Raw genomic sequence first — 23,367 nt, 5'->3', positions numbered from 1 at the left:
CACCCTTGCTGCTTACATAGCGAAATAAACATTTAGTTTTCTTCGAGTGATCGTATGGTGATGATTTCTACCTGTTCAGATCTGCCTTTTTACGGGTTGGATGTGCAATTTGAATTGTTTCTTGTTATTGCTTGCCAGCTTAATATTGATTGCACTTCATATATAGATACAAGAAAAATTCATTTGTCACATATACGTTGATTGCTCGGGCTGCGGATTTTAAGCAAAGAACCGCCATCACTATCCATTGGTCTTCACTGTTTGAGGCTGTCGCTAACTTATGAAATTTTACCAGCGGGCTCCCCAAAATTGATTTTCTGGATCCGCCCTGCTTTGTTCCTCGTGTCGACTGTTATATCAACTGTTTTGCTTTCCACTGCTTCATTAATCACACTCTTGACTTCCTCCCCAACTTTCTGCTTGACTTCATCAATCCTAGATTTGAACTCACTGTTCACTTGAGACCTGATATCATCTCTAATTTCCTCCTTCAGATTCTTGACATCACTCTTGATCTCCTCTAAGGCCTCAGTGGTTTTAGTTTCCAGGGCATCCATACGTCTTTCTACTTTATCCTGTCTCTTGGATGTGTTGGTTACTTGTTTGAACAATTTCCCCGCAACAATATCGCATTTGGTACAATACCAGTGAATCTTACTTACTTGATTGCTGCTCAGGAAATTATACACTGCCTCAGTGACCTCCTCACACTTTATGTGGTGCCACATTTCACATAGTTCACAGCCTAGAGCCTTGTCTTCCTCACCAACCTTAACCTTACAGACTGGGCATGTGTCTGTTTGTTTATCTGCGTCGCTATCGTCTGCCCCTGTCAGCTGATCATCCCCGCCCCCAGTCGCAAGGCTTGTTTTGCCAGATCCAACAGTATCCTTGGTTTTTGTGCCCGCCTTCTTACTAGACGGATTATTCTTCGAACGATTCATTCATCTGGCAATATTACTATTGGAGAATTCCTTCACTTTTACAGAGCTCTCACGGGCACGTCTACCCTCGACCACGACCACGGACCCTAGGCCTCCGGTGTGTGGAGGAAAAGAGAACAAGGAAAGAACGAGGACAACAACAACACACTCAGCCGCCGCAAAGGTTGGGGCCGCCTCACCTGCAGGGCTGGACAGCAGCATGAGTGGCCAGGACAAGCAGGAGCAGACTGCTGCAGGGGGCAGGAGGGTCAGTGGTCACCAGATGAAGCAACTGGCTGCTGGCAACTCCAGCAACAAAGGAGAGAGGAAGTTTGTGTGTCTGGAGTGTGGAAAAGAATTAACCACAAGGGGAGGCCTCAGATATCACACCCTTACACACACTGGTGTGAAGAACTATGAATGTAAGGAATGTGGGAAACAATTCATCCAGAAGAGTCAACTTGATACACACACCCTTACACACACTGGTGTGATGAACTATGAATGTAAGGAATGTGGGAAACAATTCATCCAGAAGAGTCAACTTGATACACACACCCTTACACACACTGGTGTGAAGAACTATGAATGTAAGGAATGTGGGAAAAAATTCAACCGGAAGGGTAGCCTTGATACACACACCCTTACACACACTGGTGTGAAGAACTATGAATGTAAGGAATGTGGAAAAAAATTCAACCGGAAGGGTAGCCTTGATACACACACCCTTACACACACTGGTGTGAAGAACTATGAATGTAAGGAATGTGGGAAAAAATTCATCCGGAAGAGTGACCTTGATAGACACACCCTTACACACAGTGGTGTGAAGAACTATGAATGTAAGGAATGTGGGAAAAAATTCATCCAGAAGAGTGACCTTGATAGACACACCCATACACACACTGGTGTGAAGAACTATGAATGTAAGGAATGTGGGAAAAAATTCATCCAGAAGAGTACCCTTGATAGACACACCCATACACACACTGGTGTGAAGAACTATGAATGTAAGGAATGTGGGAAAAAATTCATCCGGAAGAGTCACCTTGATAGACACACCCTTACACACACTGGTGTGAAGAACTATGAATGTAAGGAATGTGGGAAAAATTCATCCGAAGAGTCACCTTGATACACACACCCTTACACACACTGGTGTGAAGAACTATGAATGTAAGGAATGTGTGAAAAAATTCATCCATCATCCAGAAGAGTCACCTTGATACACACACCTACTACACACACTGGTGTAAAAAGTCAGTGTGAAGAGTGCGGGAAGAGGTTCAGTGTGAAGCAGGCACTCAATCGACATGTCTTCAGGCACTATGGCCTTAGAGAGTTCAAGTGTGATGTTTGTGGAAAGCTCTTTAAGACAAAGAGAGACATTGCCAGGCACATGAAGATCCACTTCTGAAGTGTGTCTGCCTACAGTAGTTATAGTGACCAAGGTAGGGAAGGGGATGGGAGGGAGAGGAAGGGGAGGAAGAGGAAGGGAAGGCTGCAGTAGGGAAGGGAAGGCTAGCCCAAGAACGGGAAGGGAAGGAAAGGCAGCAAGGGAAAGAAATCCCAAGGAAGGAAAAGGGAGAGTAATGTGGTGTGGCTGGGTGTGGTGTGGTGTGGCTGGGTATGGTGTATGGTGTGTGGTGTGACTGGGTGTGGTTTGTGGTGTGGCTGGGTATGGTGTGGTGTGTGGTGCGGCTGGGTATGGTATGGTGTGTGGTATGGTGTGGTGTGGTGTGTGGTGAGGCTGGGTGTGGTGTGTGGTGTGGCTGGGTGTGGTGTGGTGGGGCTGGGTATGGTGTGGTGTGGTGTGGTGTGTGGTGTGGCTGGGTGTGGTGTGGTGTGGTGGGGCTGGGTATGGTGTGGTGTGGTGTGGTGTGTGGTGCGGCTGGGTGTGGTGTGGTGTGGTGTGGTGGGGCTGGGTATGGTGTGGTGTGGTGTGGTGTGGTTGGTGCTGCTGGGTGTGGTGTGGTGTGGTGTGTGGTGCGGCTGGGTATGGTGTGGTGTGGTGTGTGGTGCGGCTGGGTATGGTGTGGTGTGGTGTGTCGCGCGGCTGGGTGTGGTGTGTGGTGCAGCTGGGTTTGGTGTGGTGTGTGGTGTGGCTGGGTATGGTGTGGTGTGGTGTGTCGTGCGGCTGGGTGTGGTGTGTGGTGCAGCTGGGTTTGGTGTGGTGTGTGGTGTGGCTGGGTATGGTGTGGTGTGGTGTGTGGTGTGGCTGGGTATGGTGTGGTGTGGCTGGGTATGGTGTGGTGTGGTGTGTGGTGTGGCTGGGTATGGTGTGGTGTGGTGTGGCAGGATTTGACTCGGTGACTTTTTTTACCTCGCTGTTGGTGGTGTTTGCAGAAGGACAAGCAGGACCCGGACGGTGACATCATTATGAGGCTTGAGTACGGTCTCCTGAACTCCTCGTCCCTGGAGCTGATTGGTGAGTTGGCGACCCTGTTTTTTCTTTGTTCGCATGTCTCTCTGTCTCTATCTCTGGTTGTGGCTTTTAATTGATGGGTCTGTCTATGTCTGTGTCTCTGGATGTTTTATTTGCTTCTCATTTTCTCTCTCTCTGTCTGGGTCTCTCTATGTCTTTGTCTCTGTTTTTCTCTCATTTTCTCTCCCTGTGTGTCTGTCTCTCTTGATGTTTTATTTGCTTCTCATTTTCTCTCTCTGTCTGTGTGTCTGTCTCTCTGTGTCTTTGTCTGTCTCTGTCTCTCTCTGGATTTCTGTAGCTTTTATTTATTTTTACAACAAAGGGGACGGCTCAAGGGCAACAAAAAGTGCATAGAAAAAAGGCCCTTACTCACCGCTGCCATAATAGACGAAAGTAAAGAGTGGCCAAGAGAGAGGTCAATTTGTGGTGGAGAGGTGTCTTGATAATGGCTGTTTTATGTCTACTTCTCATTTGGTCTCTGTCTGTCTTTGTCTCTGGGTTTCTGTAGCTTGTAGTGATAGTTCTCTCTCTCTCTCTCTCTCTCTCTCTCTCTCTCTCTCTCTCTCTCTCTCTCTCTCTCTCTCTCTCTCTCTCTCTCTCTCTCTCTCTCTCTCTCTCTCTCTCTCTCTCTCTCAACCTGTACGCTCTCAACAGCTGGAGACGGTGGTGGTGAGCATAGCCAAGGGGTGCGAGGAGGAGGTGTGCAAAGTGGACATGCAGACCGAGGTGGCGTTCCTGGATGGGTGAGTCCGAGGGGGATGGGAGGAGAATGTGCGTTAAGATGCGATTGGTTCAGCTGTGTCAAAGTTCTCAAGCTCTGTTCAAGTCTTCCATCCTCAAACTTCACTTGTAATCTTGTCTTAACCTCACTTTCCAGCAATAACAGTTCGGTCATCATAGGCAAGATCAACCGGCTTGAGGTGACAGCAAGCAACAAGGGGGAACACGTGTACCTCCCCAGCCTAATGGTGAGCCTGGCGCCGCCCCTCGTGGTCTTCCAGCCTCCTCACCAGTGCATCTTCCACTCCTCCGAGCTTGTGTATAACTTGACCAACCCTCTGAAGAGCAGTGCTGAGGTGAGTGAGGGAAGGGAACGGAAGGGAAGGGAGAGGAAAGGAGGGAAGGCTGAGAAAGTGAAGGGAAGAGAAGGGAAGGTCAAGGAAGGGAAGGGAAGAGAAGGGAAGGTCAAGGAACAGAAGGGAAGGTCAAGGAAGGAAAGGGAAGGGAAAGAAAGGGAAGAGAGAGGAAAGGAAATTGAAGAGAGGAGAAGGGAACGGAAGGTCAAGGAAGGGAACGGAAGGGATGGAAAGGGAAAGGAAAGGATAGGGAAGGAAGGAGAGGAATCAGAATCAGAAACTTTATTTCCATTTTATACAATGGTTATTCTTTACAGGCTTAAAACTATTGATCATAGTATATAGAGTGGTCCCCCCCCCAGGCGGGGACTCCGAGGCAGGGTGAAGGTGCGCCATTTTGAAATTTTGGAAAAGATGTCTACATAGTTTGTCTATTTTGATCTGTTGTCTGTCTGGAAGCTTGATTTTCTTATAGACTTCTCATAATAATGCTACCTCTACATAGTTTGTCTATTTTTGATCTGTTGTCTGTCTGGAAAGCTGGATTTTCTTATAGCCTTCTCAAACTAATGCTTCCTCTACATAGTTTGTCTATTTTTGATCTGTTGCTCTGTCTGGAAAGCTGGATTTTCTTATAGCCTTCTCAAACTAATGCTTCCTCTACATAGTTTGTCTATTTTCAATCTGTTGTCTGTCTGGAAAGCTGGATTACCTCATGTCATTAGAATGCAATTGATACCTTTTCTTGGCCTTTGGAAAGAGTTGATGTGAGGGGAAGTGTTGAGGATGCCCGCCTACAGTCCTTGCTGAGCAGTTTCTGTGTCTTTCAGAGCGTGTGAAGCAGTTTGCCAACCTGGTCCTGGCCCTCATGATGCTGTTCGCCAGGTACAATCACTGGATGGTGGGCGACAAGTTTGAGAGACTCGCCCCCTCACTGGTAATTATGCCCCGTTGTCATTTTTCCTTCTCTCTGTTCAGGGGCAGGACCTAGTGTTTTTTATGCCTTTTTTGTTTTATTGCCCTTAAACCCTAAAAGATAAAACTACATGACCTCCCCTAACTTAACCTAACCTAGCCTTACCTAATGTCTCCTAACTTAACCTATCCTCCCTTACCCTAGCCAAGAAGTCACCCGCCGCAGCCGCCGAAGGGAAGGACGGAGGAACAGCCGCCAACTCCATCGCTGGCGGCTCCACGTCTACTCTCGTCTCCTCCTCCTCCTCCTCCTCCTCTCAACATGGACGGTCGAAAAAGGATGTTTAGTGTGGAGGTGTTTGATTGGGGTATGTGGGTTGGTGTTTATAATTTCATTTGTGTGTGTGTGTGTGTGTGTGTGTGTGTGTGTGTGTGTGTGTGTGTGTGTGTGTGTTTGCTACCCTTCCCTCCCTCCCTCACCCCAATGTTTGTCTCTTGGTGTTTGTAGGCGATAAGATGACCTTTCAACACACCTTCTTTCTTTCCTTTATTCTTTCCCTCTTTACGATGTTATTGTAAGTATACGTAACCTTAAACTAATGAAATACAAGTTACGTGAATCCTACCCTCGAGATATGTTATTTTGATCTCTGTACGTATAGGCAAGATTACGTCTCTTAAACTAACGATATATAAGTTATGTCAACCTTAACCTGCGAGGTGTTTGTATAAGTAACCTCAATTCACTGGCATGTTTGTATAAGTAACCTCAATTCACTGGTATGTTTGTATAAGTAACCTCAATTCACTGGTATGTTTGTATAAGTAACCTCAATTCACTGGTATGTTTGTATAAGTAACCTCAATTCATTTCACTGGTATGTTTGTATAAGGGTATGTTTGTATAAGTAACCTCAATTCATTTCATAGGTCGTAAGTTACTATTATCTATATGTATAGTGAAGATTACATCATTTAAACTACCAAAATATAAATTATGCCAACCTTACCTACGAGATGTTTGTATAAGTAACCTCATTTCATTTCATATGTTGCCTTGATCTGTGTGTAGAGGGAAGATTATGTCATTTAAACTACCAAAATATAAATTATGCCAACCTTACCTACGAGATGTTTGTATAAGTAACCTCATTTCATTTCATATGTTACCTTGATCTGTATGTATAGGGAAGATTATGTCATTTAAACTGATGGAATATAATTTGTCAACCTTACTTACGAGATGTTTGTATAAGTAACTTCAATTCACACTTTGATCTCTGTACGTCGAGGCAAGGTTACGTCAGCCCAGCACTCACTGTTTGCTTATTTCTCGTCTTTACGTAGACGTAACATTACGATCCTTATATTGTTGTAGGACTTGTGTTGTGGAGAGGAAGTATTGCTGTAGGACTTGTGTTGTGGAGAGGAAGTATTGCTGTAGGACTTGTGTTGTGGAGAGGAAGTATTGCTGTAGGACTTGTGTTGTGGAGAGGAAGTATTGCTGTAGGACTTGTGTTGTGGAGAGGAAGTATTGCTATAGGACTTGTGTTGTGGAGAGGAAGTATTGCTGTAGGACTTGTGTTGTGGAGAGGAAGTATTGCTATAGGACTTGTGTTGTGGAGAGGAAGTATTGCTATAGGACTTGTGTTGTGGAGAGGAAGTATTGCTGTAGGACTTGTGTTGTGGAGAGGAAGTATTGCTATAGGACTTGTGTTGTGGAGAGGAAGTATTGCTGTAGGACTTGTGTTGTGGAGGGGAAGTATTGCTATAGGACTTGTGCTGTGGAGAGGAAGTATTGCTGTAGGACTTGTGTTGCAAAGAGGAAGTATTGCTGTAGGACTTGTGTTGCAAAGAGGAAGTATTGCTATAGGACTTGTGTTGTGGAGAGGAAGTATTGCTGTAGGACTTGTGTTGTGGAGAGGAAGTATTGCTGCAGGACTTGTGTTGTGGAGAGGAAGTATTGCTGTAGGACTTGTGTTGTGGAGAGGAAGTATTGCTGTAGGACTTGTGTTGTGGACAGACAAACAACGTAATATAATTTTATAAGGGAAGTAAGAGTGTTATAAAAATTGCAACAGTTTGTCAGAAAGGCCTATTTTTAACCCCTTGACTGTGGATTTCCTACAAGAAGACATCACCAAGCTTTAGGAGTGGAACAAAAAGTGGCTGCTACAATGCAATGATGAAAAATGTAAAGTTCTGCACCTTGGGAAGGGATATCCAGCACACCAATACCACATGGGAACACTCCACTATCCACCACAGAGGCAGGGAAAGACCTGGGAGTGTATGTTACCAGGCTACCAGTGAAGGGATATCCAGCACACCAATAGCACATGGGAACACTCCACTATCCACCACAGAGGCAGAGAAAGACCTGGGAGTATATGTTACCAGGCTACCAGTGAAGGGATATGCAGCACACCAATACCACATGGGAAACACTCCACTATCCACCACAGAGGCAGAGAAAGACCTGGGAGTGTATGTTACCAGGTTACCAGTGAAGGGATATCCAGCACACCAATACCACATGGGAAACACGCCAATATCCGCCACAGAGGCAGAGAAAGACCTGAGAGTGTATGTTACCAGGCTACCAGTGAAAGGATTTCCAGCACACCAATACCACATGGGAAACACTCCACTCTCCACCACAGAGGCAGAGAAAGTCCTGGGAGTGTATGTTACCAGGCTACCACTGAAGGGATATCCAGCACACCAATACCACATAGGAACACTCCACTATCCACCACAGAGGCAGAGAAAGACCTGGGAGTGTATGTTACCAGGCTACCAGTGAAGGGATATCCAGCACACCAATACCACATAGGAACACTCCACTATCCACCACAGAGGCAGAGAAAGACCTGGGAGTGTATGTTACCAGGCTACCAGTGACCAGGCTACCAGTGAAGGGATATCCAGCACACCAATACCACATGCGAAACACTCCACTATCCACCAGAGAGGCAGAGAAAGGCCTGGGAGTATAATTATGTTACCAGGCTACCAGTGAAGGCAAAATCCGTGCCAATTGCAGCGGACGAGTTACGAAATATATATCCATATAGCATTTTGAAGAGTTAGATTTTTTTTTTTTTTTTTTTTTTTTACATGTGGCCTACAGCGCCGGTAGGCTAATCCATATGAGCCTGATGGTCGGCCCTAGCCCGTCATGGCACAGGCAATTGTTTATAGTGGTGCCATTATTATTATTGGCTCATGCTGCCCCCCGGAGCTCATTCTTGATTCCACTTGTGCTGCAGAGCTTCTTCTAGAGTCTGGGTTGATAGGTGGTCTTCAGGACAGCATGTGGGTAGTCTTAGGCCACTCGGCGGTGACTGAAAAATCCCAGGTGGTTAGCGGCGGATTCGAACCATCATGGACAACGCACCGAATGCGAGGCTGGCACGCTAACCACTCAGCCACCACCTCCCCTGAATGTATGCCTACATTTTTTTTATGGTAAAGGAAACAGCTGAGGGCAGTAAATGAAGCAGGAGTCACATCACGGCAGCCACTATAAATAAAATTCGCCTGTTCCGCTAATGGGCTGGGGCCGTCCAAGAGGTCCTACTGGTGCTACAGGCAGACAGGGGATAGACAGGAAGCTGATGAGAAAATAGAATTCCCAAACCAATTCTGGTGTGTGTCTGTATGCGTGTGTGTGTGTGTGTGTGTGTGTGTGGACTAGAACAAACAAACAAAAAACATAGACTAATAGTTACATTAGGAAGACATACTCAAAAAGGAAAAAACTTATTCATGGAAACCAACAAGGAAAGGTTAGATACTGAGGAAGGGAGGAAGAACAAAGGGGTGGAATAAGATAACATGTGCTTGTGTGCTTAGAACTGAGTGTTGGAAGATCAAGACAGGAAGGAAGGGCATGATTGCAGGCTGCTGGAAAATACAATACAATACATTACGATAGATTACAGTATGGAAAGTATGTACCTGCCTCTAATAGTACATACTGAGGATGATATGTAGCTACTTCTTCCATCCTCACAATTAATACAGGAAGGAAGGGCATGATTGCAGGCTGCTGGAAAGTACAAAAAGAGACATTGCAATAGATTACAATATGGGATAATAGTGTAGCTACTTCTAATAGTATATACAGAGGATGATATGTAGCTACTTCTTCCATCCTCACAATTAATACAGGAAGGAAAGGCATGATTGCAGGCTGCTGGAAAGTACAAAAAGATACATTGCAATAGATTACATCATGGAATAATAGTGTGTAGCTATACTAATACAGAGGATAATATGTAGCTACTTCTTCCATCCTCACAACGAAGGCAGCATTTCCAGACAGTAAGTAACAGCATAATCGCAAACCTCTGGAAGATACAAAGTGACACAAAGTGAAAACATAATTGGAAGCTGCTGCTGGAAATTACGAAAAGGACATTACGAGATGAAACACAACAGACCAGCGTGCTTCCTCCTTCCTCTGAATTATGGCAAAATCTCTTGGACAGGAACAGAAAAGAAAATGATAAACTGCTGGAAAAATACAAAGAACTACTGGGAAAGAAATGGACGCAAGGTGATAGATTATGTTACGAAATGGGGAAATAATGCATGAACTAACTGTCCCTTCCCCTGAATAGACACACATAAGCAAATGCCAAGGAAATAAAGACACTAGACCAGTGGCTCCCAAACTTTTTACATGATGCCCCCTATTGATTTATAAGAAATCCTCACGCCCCACATCATTTGTTACTCCTTCATCATGTGTGTGTGTGTGTGTGTGCGTGTGCGTGTGTGTTTATTTCTTGCAAAACTGCAATTTTTGGCAGATGGAATCACGCCCTCTCTTTACCTAGCTCAGGCCCCCCAAGGAGGCATGCCCCCCAGATTGGGAACCACTGCACCAGACGATAGATTGTCATGAAATAGGGCAATGATATGTGGGGTTGGCAGGGCAGGTATGGGACCATCAAGGATTATTGTCAGGACAGGTGTGGGGCTGTCATGGCAGGTGTGGGGCTCTCAGGGCAGGTGTGAGGATGTCAGGGCAGGTGTCAGGATGTCAGGGCAGGTGTGAGGATGTCAGGGCAGGTACGCTATTGTCATGGCGGGTGTGGGGCTCTCAGGGCAGGTGTGAGGATGTCAGGGCAGGTACGCTATTGTCATGGTGGGTGTGGGGCTCTCAGGGCAGGTGTGAGAATGTCAGGGCAGGTGTGAGGATGTCAGGGCAGGTACGCTATTGTCATGGTGGTTGTGGGGCTCTCAGGGCAGGTGTGAGAATGTCAGGGCAGGTGTGAGGATGTCAGGGCAGGTGTGAGGATGTCAGGGCAGGTACGCTATTGTCATGGCGGGTGTGGGGCTCTCAGGGCAGGTTTGAGGATGTCAGGGCAGGTGTCAGGATGTCAGGGCAGGTGTGAGAATGTCAGGGCAGGTGTCAGGATGTCAGGGCAGGTGTGAGGATGTCAGGGCAGGTGTCAGGATGTCAGGGCAGGTGTGAGAATGTCAGGGCAGGTGTCAGGATGTCAGGGCAGGTGTGAGAATGTCAGGGCAGGTGTCAGGATGTCAGGGCAGGTGTCAGGATGTCAGGGCAGGTGTGAGAATGTCAGGGCAGGTGTCAGGATGTCAGGGCAGGTGTGAGGATGTCAGGGCAGGTGTCAGGATGTCAGGGCAGGTGTGAGGATGTCAGGGCAGGTGTGAGAATGTCAGGGCAGGTGTCAGGATGTCAGGGCAGGTGTCAGGATGTCAGGGCAGGTGTGAGGATGTCAGGGCAGGTGTGAGAATGTCAGGGCAGGTGTCAGGATGTCAGGGCAGGTGTGAGGATGTCAGGGCAGGTGTCAGGATGTCAGGGCAGGTGTGAGGATGTCAGGGCAGGTGTGAGAATGTCAGGGCAGGTGTGAGGATGTCAGGGCAGGTGTCAGGATGTCAGGGCAGGTGTGAGGATGTCAGGGCAGGTACGCTATTGTCATGGTGGGTGTGGGGCCATCATGGCAGGTGTGGAACTGTCAGAGCAGGTGTTTGGCCATCATGGCAGGTGTGGGACTGTCATGGCAGGTGTGGGGCCGTCATGGCAGGTGTGGGACTGTCACGGCAAGTGTTGGGCCATCATGGCAGGTGTGGGACTGTCAGGGCAGGTGTGGGGCTGTCATAGCAAGTGTGGGACTGTCAAGACAGGTGCTGGGCCATCATGGCAGGTGTGGGACTCAGGGCAGGTGTGGGGCTGTCATGGCAGGTGTGGGACTGTCAAGGCAGGTGTTGGGCCATCATGGCTGGTGTGGGACTGTCAGAGCAGGTGTTGGGCCATCATGGCAGGTGTGGGACTGTCATGGCAGGTGTGGGGCCTTCATGGCAGGTGTGGGACTGTCAGGGCAGGTGTTGGGCTGTCACGGCAGGTGTGGGACTGTCAGGGCAGGTGTGGGACTGTCAGGGCAGGTGTTGGGCCATCATGGCAGGTGTGGGACTGTCATGGAAGGTGTGGGGCCGTCATGGCAGGTGTGGGACTGTCAGGGCAGGTGTTGAGCCATCATGGCAGGTGTGGGACAGTCAGGGCAGGTGTGGGGTTGTCATGGCAGGTGTGGGACTGTCAGGGAAGGTGTGGGACTGTCAGGGCAGGTGTTGGGCCGTCATGGCAGGTGTGGGACTGTCATGGCAGGTGTGGGGCCGTCATATCAGGTGTTGGACTGTCAGGGCAGGTGTTGGGCCATCAGGGCAGGTGTGGGACTGTCAGGGCAGGTGTGGGGCTGTCATGGCAGGTGTGGGACTGTCAGAGTAGGTGTTGGGCTGTCACGGCAGGTGTGGGACCGTCAGGGCAGGTGTTGGGCCGTCAAGGCAGGTGTGGGACTGTCAGGGCAGGTGTTGGGCCGTCACGGCAGGTGTGGGACTGTCATGGCAGGTGTTGGGCCGTCATGGCAGGTGTGGGACTGTCAGGGCAGGTGTTGGACTGTCACGGCAGGTGTGGGACTGTCAGGGCAGGTGTGGGACTGTCATGGCAGGTGTTGTGCCATCATGGCAGGTGTGGGACTGCCAGGGCATTTGTGGGGCCGTCATGGCAGGTGTGGGACTGTCAGGGCAGGTGTTGGGCCATCATGGCAGGTGTGGGACAGTCAGGGCAGGTGTGGGGCTGTCAGGGCAGGTGTTGGGCCGTCATGGCAGGTGTGGGACTGTCATGGCAGGTGTGGGGCCGTCATGGCAGGTGTGGGACTGTCAGGGCAGGTGTTGGGCCATCATGGCAGGTGTGGGACTGTCAGGGCAGGTGTGGGGGTGTCATGGCAGGTGTGGGACTGTCAGGGCAGGTGTTGGGCTGTCACGGCAGGTGTGGGACTGTCAGGGCAGGTGCTGGGCCGTTAAGGCAGGTGTGTGACTGTCAGGGCAGGTGTTGGGCCGTCACGGCAGGTGTGGGACTGTCAGGGCAGGTGTTGGGCCGTCACGGCAGGTGTGGGACTGTCAGGGCAGGTGTTGCCCGTAGGGCCGTCATGGCAGGTGTGGAACTGTCTGGGCAGGTGTTGAGCCGTCATGGCAGGTGTGGGACTGTCAGGGCAGGTGTTGAGCCGTCATGGCAGGTGTGGGACTGTCAGGGCAGGTGTTGAGCCGTCATGGCAGGTGTGGGACTGTCAGGGCAGGTGTTGAGCCGTCATGGCAGGTGTGGGACTGTCAGGGCAGGTGTTGAGCCGTCATGGCAGGTGTGGGACTGTCAGGGCAGGTGCTGGGCCGTCAGAGCAAGTGTGCGATCGTCAGGGCAGGTGTGCGATCGTCAGGGCAGGTGTGCGATCGTCAGGGCAGGTGTGGGGACGTCAGGGCAGGTATGGGGCCATCAGAGCAGGTGTGAGGCCATCAGGGCAGGTGTGCGATCGTCGGGGCAGGTGTGCGATCGTCAGGGCAGGTGTGGGGACGTCAGGGCAGGTGTGCGATCGTCGGGGCAGGTGTGCGATCGTCAGGGCAGGTGTGGGGACGTCAGGGCAGGTATGGGGCCATCAGAGCAGGTGTGAGGCCATCAGGGCAGGTGTGGGGCCATCAGGGCAAATATACGATCGTCAGGGCAGGTGTGCAATCGTCAGGGCAGGTGTGCGATCGTCAGGGCAGGTGTGGGGCCGTTAGGGCAGGTGTGGGGCCATCAGGGCGAGTGTGGGGCCATCAGGGCAGGTGTGATCGTCAGGGCAGGTGTGGGGCATCAGAGCAAGTGTGGGGCCATCAGGGCAGGTGTGTGATCGTCAGGGCAGGTGTGGGGGATCAGAGCAAGTGTGGGGCCATCAGGGCAGGTGTGATCGTCAGGGCAGGTGTGGGGCATCAGAGCAAGTGTGGGGCCATCAGGGCAGGTGTGTGATCGTCAGGGCAGGTGTGGGGCATCAGAGCAAGTGTGGGGCCATCAGGGCAGGTGTGATCGTCAGGGCATCAGGGCAAGTTTGGGGCCATCAGGGCAGGTGTGCGATCGTCAGGGCAGGTGTGGGGCCATCAGGGCAGGTGTGGGGCCATCAGGGCAGGATTGGGGCTGTCAGGGAAGGTGTGGGGCTGCCAGGGCAGTCGTGTGCATGGGGCCTTCCTGTGGTCAGGGTCCGTCTGTCTTGCCCATAATTCAACCCCAACCTTACCTATGACACACACCCGTGTAATGCATTGTGCTGCCAAAACAAGTGTGTGTATTGTACGTAGGAGATGACAACCCCCAACCTTACCCTTATACACTGCACTGCCAGATTCGTGTTGCCTTACCTACCTAGACATCTTACCTAGACGGGTTCCACGAGAAGGGAACCCCACAAGTGCCTACACGCCAGCAGAATACATATTTGTGTAATTACTCTTAACACTGAAACTATTGTTATGCCGGTGTCGTGCGAAATAACTTGACCGACAAATAATTAGTAACATCGGTATCTGCTCATGCGCGGCGAGAACTCGTGAGTATTTCGCACGTAGACGTGCGAAATACTTATCAACCTGCGAAATTATTATAAATAGCCCAGTTCGTACTCACACTGTTCTCTTTAGGTTTATAAAGCAACAATAAGTGTGTAGGGTAATAATAAAGTTTGTGAGATATAAATAAAAGCCTCCTCAAGCAAGATACATCATAATGAGCCTCTAAAGGTGCTACTTTGGCTTGTTATCTACGTGTCATGAATCTACTTTGGTATGCGATCTACACTTTATATTGCGATCTACGTGTCATGAATCTACTTTGGTATGCCATCTAAAAGGTTGATGGATGGTCCAGATCAATGGTTCCCAGCCTGGGGGCCATGGCCCCGGGATACTTTCTTGGGGGCCATGGAGTAATATGAAAATTATGGTTTTGATTCTTTTAAAGTCAATTTTCATGCAGTTTTTCTAATGCACTGCAGTACCTAAAGATAATTATCTCTTACATATCATTAAATTGGAATCTTTCCATATAGTGTTCTGGTCCTATAGCGATTGGCACCATTACACAATTCATAACTAGTAATAACTGAATCTGAAAAGATGACAGACACTGAATGGGGCCATGGAGATTATTATATTGTTGTGCTGGAAGCTTCCCCCGGCGACCACAGGCCTCTAGAAGGCTCCCGGAGACACGAGCAAGGGGGTGGGGAGCAAGGCGAGGTCCGCGCGGCCAGGCGCCAGGCAGGAAGTGTTGCCAACTCGCATATATTTTTGCTACATGTTCTTGTATGATCTAAAATATACTGTAACATTCTAGACTGTACTGTTCTGGATATATATAGGAGAAGAGGGCGAGAGAGTCCCAGTCATAGTAAGCTAGTGGTAAGTGAAGAGTCCGAGTGAAGTGTACTACTAGGGAAGAATATTAAACTACAGAAGCTGTGCGAAGTGTTTACATATCTCCCTCCCACGGAGTCTCCTGACGGCGACACGGAACCCAAGTAATACGTCCGGCATAACACTGGTGTCAGGAGTGTAGCCATTTGTTTTTTCGCCATGGAGACTCGTTCCCAAGCTGCCCAGAGGGACGACATGTTGACTGAACTTTTGGAAGCCTTGAGACTACAGGGGGAGAAACAAGAAAGAGCACAGCAACAACAAGAAAGAACACTCCAAGAACTCAAAGAACAACAAGAAAAAGCACACCAAGAACAACAAGAAAGAGCACAGCAACAACAAGAAAGAACACTCCAAGAACTCAAAGAACAACAAGAAGGAACACTCCAAGAACTCAAAGAACAACAAGAAAGAGCACAGCAACAACAAGAAGGAACACTCCAAGAACTCAAAGAACAGCTAGAAGATCGCTTCACAGGATTACAGCTACAGCGAAAAGCAGTACAAGATGGAAGTGAGTCAGTGCGAAGAGAAATGACTGATGTGACCACGAACTTGGGACAACGCCTGATAGAAGTGGAGAAAGAACACACAAATCTTCAACAAGAGATGGAGGTGGTACGGGAGACGACACACAAAGAAATATTAGAAGTAAGTGACAGAGTGAAGGCCCTTGAAGACTGCTTGGCTGGAAACGGACAGCCAGTGCCTGCAGGGGCTAGTTGTACCCAAGATGCTTCTCCTACGCAAGTCTGGGGTAGTTTGAGCCCTGTTTCGCCTGAGTTTATCCCCGCAAGAAGTTCCGCCAGCCCCATGAATCTGCTGGGTTCGCCTGTTAGAAAGAAGCCTCAGGAGTTTGATGGGAAGGTCTCCTGGGAGGCTTACCGCGCTCAGTTTGAGCTGTTGGCAGCTCGGAACGGATGGGATGACCAAGAATGTGCGGTACAGCTGGCCACTAGCCTGAAAGGGGCGGCGCTGGAGGTCCTTGCTCAGCTCGACAATGCGACAAAGGGCAGCTACAGCGGGCTGGCACAGGCGCTGGAGCAACGATATGGGACCAAGCACCAGAACGAGCTCTTCAGGGTTAGGTTCAGAACCCGCAACAGGAGGCGCGGCGAGTCTCTTCAGGAACTCGCTCAGGACCTTGAGAGCATGGCGCACAAGGCATACCCAGGTGCCACCCCTGACCTGCTGACGGTTTTGCTGAGTGATCAATTCATCGATGCCCTGGACAGCCCTCAGCTGAAGATACAAGTGAACCAAGCTAAGCCAACATCAATGCAGGAAGCTCTGGCACGTGCCATGGAGTTTGAGTCCTTTGTTAGGTCTAGCTTGTCAAGCTTCAGGGACGACTCGACTTCTGGCTTTAGGGCACGAAAGGGCGCTGTCAGCGACACAGACAGGTTCCAAGGAACGTGCTGGTACTGCGAGAAGGTTGGGCACAAGGAGAACGAATGCTATAAGAGGAAGAAGGAATATGAAGGTGGCGCTAAGAAGAAACCCAGAGAAGGACCCAAGTGCTGGACCTGTGGAGAAAAGGGGCACTAGAAGAATGAGTGTCGGAAAAATGTGCCCCCAACGAGGGACCACCACTCGGGAAACTAAGAAGGACTGGTTCACGGGGGCAATAACCAGTCTGTTCTGTACATGCCCCGAAGATATCAATGTGCAGGAGAACCACCATGACGAGCTGCCAAGTGGAGGGCAAGGTTGACGGAGTGTTGTGGCCTGTGGTCGTCGACACTGGCTCGGAACGCACATTGGTGCGGTCTGACGTGGTGAGTCATCGTCGGCTTCGTAAGACGTCGCATCGACTGTGCGGAGTCACTGGACACTATGCAGAGCTCAGAGGCCCAGTGGACGTGAAGTTTGAGCTCGGAGGAAAGGAAGAGTCCCTCTCTGTGTACGTGGCTAACATGGACGACCCCTGTATCCTAGGTATGGATTATCTTGTCTCCCACAGGTGCGAGCTGGACTTTCGCGCTAAGCAGCTGACTGTAGGAGGAAGGAGGGTGCCACTGACGACTGTGAACAAGGAAGACCTGCCAGTGACGGTCAAGCGCACCACCATTATCCCTGCGAGGTCGGAGATGCTGTTACCCTGTCAAATTACGGGTGCCCCCCCGGCTAGCCTGTGTGTGGTAGAGAGTGGAAGTCGATGTCCGGTAGAAAACGGGGTGATTGTAGGCAGTACTCTGGTAGACCCTGCTGCAGCGGAAGTGCCTGTCGTCGTGGCCAATGTCTCCTTCAGTCCAAAGAAAATAGAACAAGGGACCATGGTGGGGTTGTGCCAAGAGATCGACCAGGAACCGAGAACCTGTGTCTGCAGGAGAACCCTGACGAAGCCCCAGGAGGAGCTGCCCGACTACCTGCGCGACCTGTTTGACAGGAGCTCCAAGTGTCTAGAGGAGCCCCAAGTGGAACAGCTCAGGGAGCTTCTCGTGAGGAATGCAGATGTGTTTTCCACAGGACACCTGGACTTGGGGTGTACGGACCTGGTAGAGCACCACATCGACACAGGTAGCCACCGCCCAGTGAAGCAAGCTCCTCGAAGGATGCCACCAGCCCGTCGCAAGGAGATGGATGAGGTAATGGATGATCTCCGGCAACAGGGGTTAATAGAGCGGTCCAGCAGCCCGTGGGCGTGTGCTGTAGTGCTCGTCAGGAAAAAGGACGGTTCCCTCAGGTGCTGCGTGGACTACCGAGCCTTCAACGATCTCACCATCAAGGATTCATACCCACTCCCACGGATCGACGACACGCTCGACGCCTTGGTGGGCTCCAAGTGGTTTTCAACACTGGATATGAAGTCTGGGTATCACCAAGTCAAAATGGCGGAACAGGACAAAGAGAAAACAGCCTTCTCCTACGGTCAAGGCCTGTGGCAGTTTAAGGTCATGCCCTTTGGCCTGTGCAACGCGCCGGCCACGTTTGAGCGGCTGATGGAGAGGGTGCTGGAGGGACTTCACTGGAAGACGGCACTCATCTACCTCGACGACGTGATTGTCTTTGGCCAGACCTTCGAGCAGGAGATGGAAAGGCTATCAGAGGTTTTCGCCCGGTTTAGAGCTGCACACCATAAGCTCAGCCCGAAGAAATGCTGTCTGTTCCAAAAGGAGGTCCAATACTTGAGACACATCCTGAGCGAGGCTGGAGTACGCACTGATCCTGAGAAGGTGGCTGCGGTAAGGGACTGGCCGACACCCACCAACGTGAAGGAGCTGCGGAGCTTCCTCGGGTTGTGCTCATACTACCGCAGGTTTGTGAAAGGCTTCGCTACGATTGCTGCACAACTGCACCTCCTGACGAAGAAGGGGCGCAAGTTTGAGTGGACAGCGGAAACTCAGGTTGCCTTTGAGAAGCTCAAGGAGGCCCTCATCAGCTCGCCCGTACTCACCTACCCAGACCCCTCTAAGCCTTTTATACTGGATTGTGATGCCAGTGATGAGGGGATTGGTGGAGTGTTATCTCAGGCATGTGCCGACATGGAACGGGTTGTGGCCTACTTCAGCAAGAAGCTCACCCCAGCCGAGAAAAACTATTGCGTGACCCGGAAAGAACTCCTGGCAGTAGTCAAGAGCCTTGACTTTCCATGCTTACCTGTACGGTGCAACTTTCACCATCCGCACGGATCACGCTGCATTGCGGTGGTTGAAGTCACTGAAAAACCCTGAGGGCCAGCTTGCTCGCTGGATAGGTAAACTAGAGCAGCATCACTACACTATTGTGGACTGATCTGGGCTAACACACGGTAACGCGGACAGCTTGAGCCGGCGCCCCTGCCAACCTGAGTGTCAACATTGCCTCCAGACGGAAAGCGTCCAGAATATGTGCCGCCGCACTACAGTGGAACAGACAGCGGAGGTGCCATGGGAAGACTTGGGAAAACTGCAGCGGGAGGACCGAGATCTGAGACCAATTATGGAGTGGCTGAGTCAGTCGTCAACGCGACCTGGGTGGGAAGTCATCTCGAGAGAAAGCCCTACCACCAAGAATTACTGGACTCAGTGGGACACTCTTCGAATAGACGACGGGGTGTTGCAGCGACGCTGGGTCTCTCATGATGGTCTTGACCACTACTGGTCCACGGTGCTACCTGTGAAGTCCCGGGAAGGCGTCTTGAAAGAAATGCACGACAGCATCACCAGCGGACACCTTGGGGTAAAGAAGATACTGAGTCGCCTGCGCCAAAGGTTCTATTGTGTTGGCATGAGGAAGGACGTGGAAGAATGGTGTCACGCGTGTGAGGTGTGCTGTGCAAAGAAGGGCCCCAAGAAGCGTCACCGTGCCCCATTGCAACTCTACCAGGTTGGAGCCCCCATGGAACGGGTGGCAGTGGATATAGCAGGAGCCTTGCCTCTGACGACGAACGGAAATAGGTACATCTGCGTTACAATGGATTACTTCACCAAGTGGCCGGAAGCCTACGCCATCCCTGACCAGGAAGCCACTACCATCGCCAAGGTTTTGGTGGAGGAGTTCTTCTGTCGTTTCGGTGTGGCTAACGAGCTCCATTCCGACCAGGGAAGGAATTTTGAGTCAACAGTCCTTGCTGAGTGCTGCAAGCTTCTGGGTATCAAGAAGACCCGGACCACCCCTCTGCACCCACAGTCAGATGGAATGGTGGAGAGGTTTAATTGGACGTTGGGCCAGGAGTTGGCCAAGCAATGCAACAATGATCAGTCTTCACGGGATCAGAAGCTGCCTGCGCTCCTCATGGCCTACAGGTCTGCCGCCCACGAGACTACGGGGTATTCACCGGCAAAGCTGATGTTTGGACGTGAGCTGCGATTGCCGGTGGACCTACTGACAGGAAGGCCTCCTGGAGAAAACCTTCCAAGGGACGCCTCCAGTTTTGCCCGTCAACTAGAGGAACGGCTGGAAGAGGTGCACCATCAAGTCCGAGGTGCCTTGAAGTTCTCCGGGGAGGCCATGAAGCGCGATTACAATATGAGGGCAAGCCACGTTAACTTCAAGGAAGGAGACCAAGTCTGGCTTTACAACCCGCAGAGGAAGAAAGGACAGTCTCCGAAGTTACAGAGCCCCTGGGAAGGCCCTTACACTGTGCTAGAACGCCTCTCCGACGTGACTTACCGATTCCGGAGAACGGAAAAGACCAAGCCGAAAGTTGTCCACGTCAACCGCCTATGGAGGTACCACGGTCCGGGAAACTACACCTGGAACAACTACAGACACCCAGCAGCCGACGAAAACGCAAGGGACGTCCAGGACCGAGAGGAGGTCGACGACGACCTAAGCCTTCTGGACCTTTCAGCCGAGGGAGATAACCTCCCGGCTTCGGCAGATGTTCCAGGGACACCCCAAGAAGCGGACGACGACGAGGCGCACCAGGAGACAGACGTGCAGGAGGCACCGAGCAGAAGACAGAGACAACGCAGGCGTCCACAGCGATACGACGATTATTATGTTTTTGATTAATTCTCTTACGTTTGTATATAGTTAAGTGTGTGATCGGGACGATCACAATTAAGAGGGGGGGATAGTGTTGTGCTGGAAGCTTCCCCCGGCGACCATAGGCCTCTAGAAGGCTCCCGGAGACACGAGCAAGGGGGCGGGGAGCAAGGCGAGCCAGGCGCCAGGCGGGAAGTATTGCCAACTCGCACATATTTTTGCTACATGTTCTTGTATGATCTAAAATATACTGTAACATTATAGACTGTACTGTTCTGGATATATATAGGAGAAGAGGGCGAGAGAGTCCCAGTCATAGTAAGCTAGTGGTAAGTGAAGAGTCCGAGTGAAGTGTACTACTAGGGAAGAATATTAAACTACAGAAGCTGTGCAAAGTGTTTACATATCTCCCTCCCACGGAGTCTCCTGACGGCGACACGGAACCCAAGTAACACGTCCGGCATAACAATATGTTAGAAGGAGCTGATCAACAACTGAGTGAGCCTTACGTACGGAAGCCAAACTGATTAGAATCTAATAAGTTATTATTCACGAGAAAAGATGCCTTGGGTACCTGGCTATACAGTAACCAGCAGATAACATTATTTCGTCTGATGTGGAAATACATTTACAATTTGTATCGTTTGTGGTCCAATGTAGCGTGTTTGAGGCTCGTGCGTGTAGCGGAAAGTTCCAGTTGGCAACACTGCCAGGTGACAACAACAGCACGCGCCGAGGCCCGAGCAGCATCCCTTCTGGCCCTGCCCAACCAGCCCCCTAAAACACCCCAGAAGAAGAAGACGACGAAGGCTCCACACCCACGGGCCAGCGCTGGGGACCTGCTGGCCAGCGACACCCTCAGCCCCAACACTGCCAGGACAACACCTCCACCACCGCCGCCGGGAAGTCTTAACCTTCTCATGCAGCAGAAGTAGGTAAGCTGTCCTGCACAAGACAGGCCGCCCTCCACTCATAAGAACATAAGAACATAGGGAAACTGCAAGAGGCCGGGTGGCCTACACAGGGCAGCTCCAGAATCCCCCCCACTACTCACGATGGGTGAGGTGTAGTTACAGGGGTTACAGGTAGAGGCTTGATCCTCGTTATACCGGCGGTACTAGGCACGCATCCAGTACCCCGTCACCCTACTGCACCCACACCTCACTGCCACCTGTCGTCCTCGTCCATGTAGCTATCCAGTCTACTCTTAAAACAAGCTATCGTCCCTGCACCCCAGCCCCCCCAATCCCCCAAGACAAGCCTGGGGAACTGTGGGGAACCGGGGTATTGGGGGGGGGGAGCCCATATCACTGAAAAATGGCCTTCCAAAATTTCCCTAGAAAAATCCCTAAATCAGGAAAAATTCCCTAGTCTCGAAAGTAGGGAAAATCCCTACCGTATACTCACATGCGTGGGCTAATCGCTAACCAAGCATACCATGGCTAACCACCCCAAAACAGCCCTGAGCCATGACTCAAGGTCATCCGGGACTCGGGCTGAACAGGCCCGGGCTATACCCGGCCCTCAGCACGGCAGCGTTGGGCTACGTGTTCTAAAAAAAAAATAACCACGCGTGGTGGACCTGGTCTCACATGCGTGGGCTAGTCGCTAACCAAGCGTACCATCGCTAACCAAGCGTACCATCGCTAACCAAGCGTACCATCGCTAACCAAGCGTACCAACGCTAACCAAGCGTACCGTTGCTAACCAAGCGTACCGTCGCTAACCAAACGTTTGTAGAAAAAAAATATATGAAGACCTAGTGATGCTTCATACGGTAGGTAATGAATGCGAGCTATTTTGCGGCGGCGGCGTTAGCTCGATTAATCCCTTTAGGGAGCTGTGGTTTTGGTGGTCGTTAGCTCGATTAATCCCTGTAGGGAACAGTGGTTTTGGTGGTGGACGGCCAAATCACTGAAAAATGGGCTTTCAAAATGTCCCTACAAAAATCCCCAAAATCAAGAAAAATCCCTAGTCTCTAAAGAAAGGAAATTCCCTGACGTATACTCTTGTAATCTATTCCTATATAACGTAGTAGCCGCTGCAGCGGTTCTGTTGACGAGTGTAAGGCGTGTAATTGGATGGTCAGCGTAGTTGAACCCCACCCACCACCCCAATCGTAGTCGAGCAACTCTTGGGAAATGTCATGTTTAATAATTACATATGGTACAATACTGACGGTTAACCCGTCCACTTCTTGTAAGTTGATGCTAGATAATTTTTACCGAGTAGTTTAAGGTACAAAATAAAACAGATTTGTGACAGCTGTCATCCAGATCGAACTGACGCTCCTGATGTTAACTGACGCGGGAGTGACCTACCGACTGCTACGTATGACCCTGGCCTCCATTTTACTCAAATTCCACTATAAGTATCGCGCATTGAACAATATCCGTTTGTTTTCTGACACGTGCTTGTCACACCATATGTTACACTTGACACGCCCGTGTCTTTGTTGGACCAGTACTGGGATAGTAATCGGTCCTTTGTCAACCTACATGCACACCAATAAAGAGGTTAAATACTCAGTTAACACTTACTGAAAGGTAAAGTAGACGGATATTTTCAGGAGTGAGTGTCGGGGCTTCCATCCATTATGGCGGCTTGAAAACAACTGACTTCAGGAACCCACCGTTAGGTTCCGCCGCTGATACCCTCACGTAGTAACATTTTACGAATTCATTAGAAAATACAAATTGCTGCGGCATTAGTTGCTTTAATATAGAGAAAAAAATAACTTAAAACTCTTAAAAGACCGTTTTTTTGTCCGAAATTGTTATAATCCATGCGCATTTTGGATATTACTGACTTAGGAACTAGTTTGTAGGGTGCACTGCAAGGCAGGTATGAGGCTCAGTCTGTGTATAGA

General features: G+C 50.3%; 2 long non-coding RNA genes across 22 annotated transcripts in view; both read right to left on the bottom strand.

The window, feature by feature from the left end:
* Positions 1–1,359: 1,359 nt before the first annotated feature.
* Positions 1,360–2,037, bottom strand: LOC126984812 (uncharacterized). Its single transcript, XR_007737878.1, has 2 exons — positions 1,804–2,037; positions 1,360–1,719 (listed from the first exon to the last, which is right to left on the bottom strand). It is a non-coding gene; the product is annotated as an uncharacterized LOC126984812 (long non-coding RNA).
* Positions 2,038–5,729: 3,692 nt separating this feature from the next.
* The window catches only part of LOC126984805 (uncharacterized), a 118,035-nt gene continuing 100,397 nt past the window's right edge, over positions 5,730–23,367 (bottom strand). For all 21 annotated transcript variants that reach the window (XR_007737842.1, XR_007737843.1, XR_007737847.1 and 18 more), the window contains one exon: positions 5,730–6,200. This is a non-coding gene — a long non-coding RNA (uncharacterized LOC126984805). The remainder of the gene's footprint in view (positions 6,201–23,367) is intronic.

Source organism: Eriocheir sinensis, chromosome 57 (genome assembly GCF_024679095.1).
Source record: "Eriocheir sinensis breed Jianghai 21 chromosome 57, ASM2467909v1, whole genome shotgun sequence".
Lineage (NCBI taxonomy): Eukaryota > Metazoa > Arthropoda > Malacostraca > Decapoda > Varunidae > Eriocheir > Eriocheir sinensis.
The sequence above is the reverse complement of the archived record's forward strand: the minus strand, read 5'-3'. Positions and strand labels throughout refer to the sequence as shown.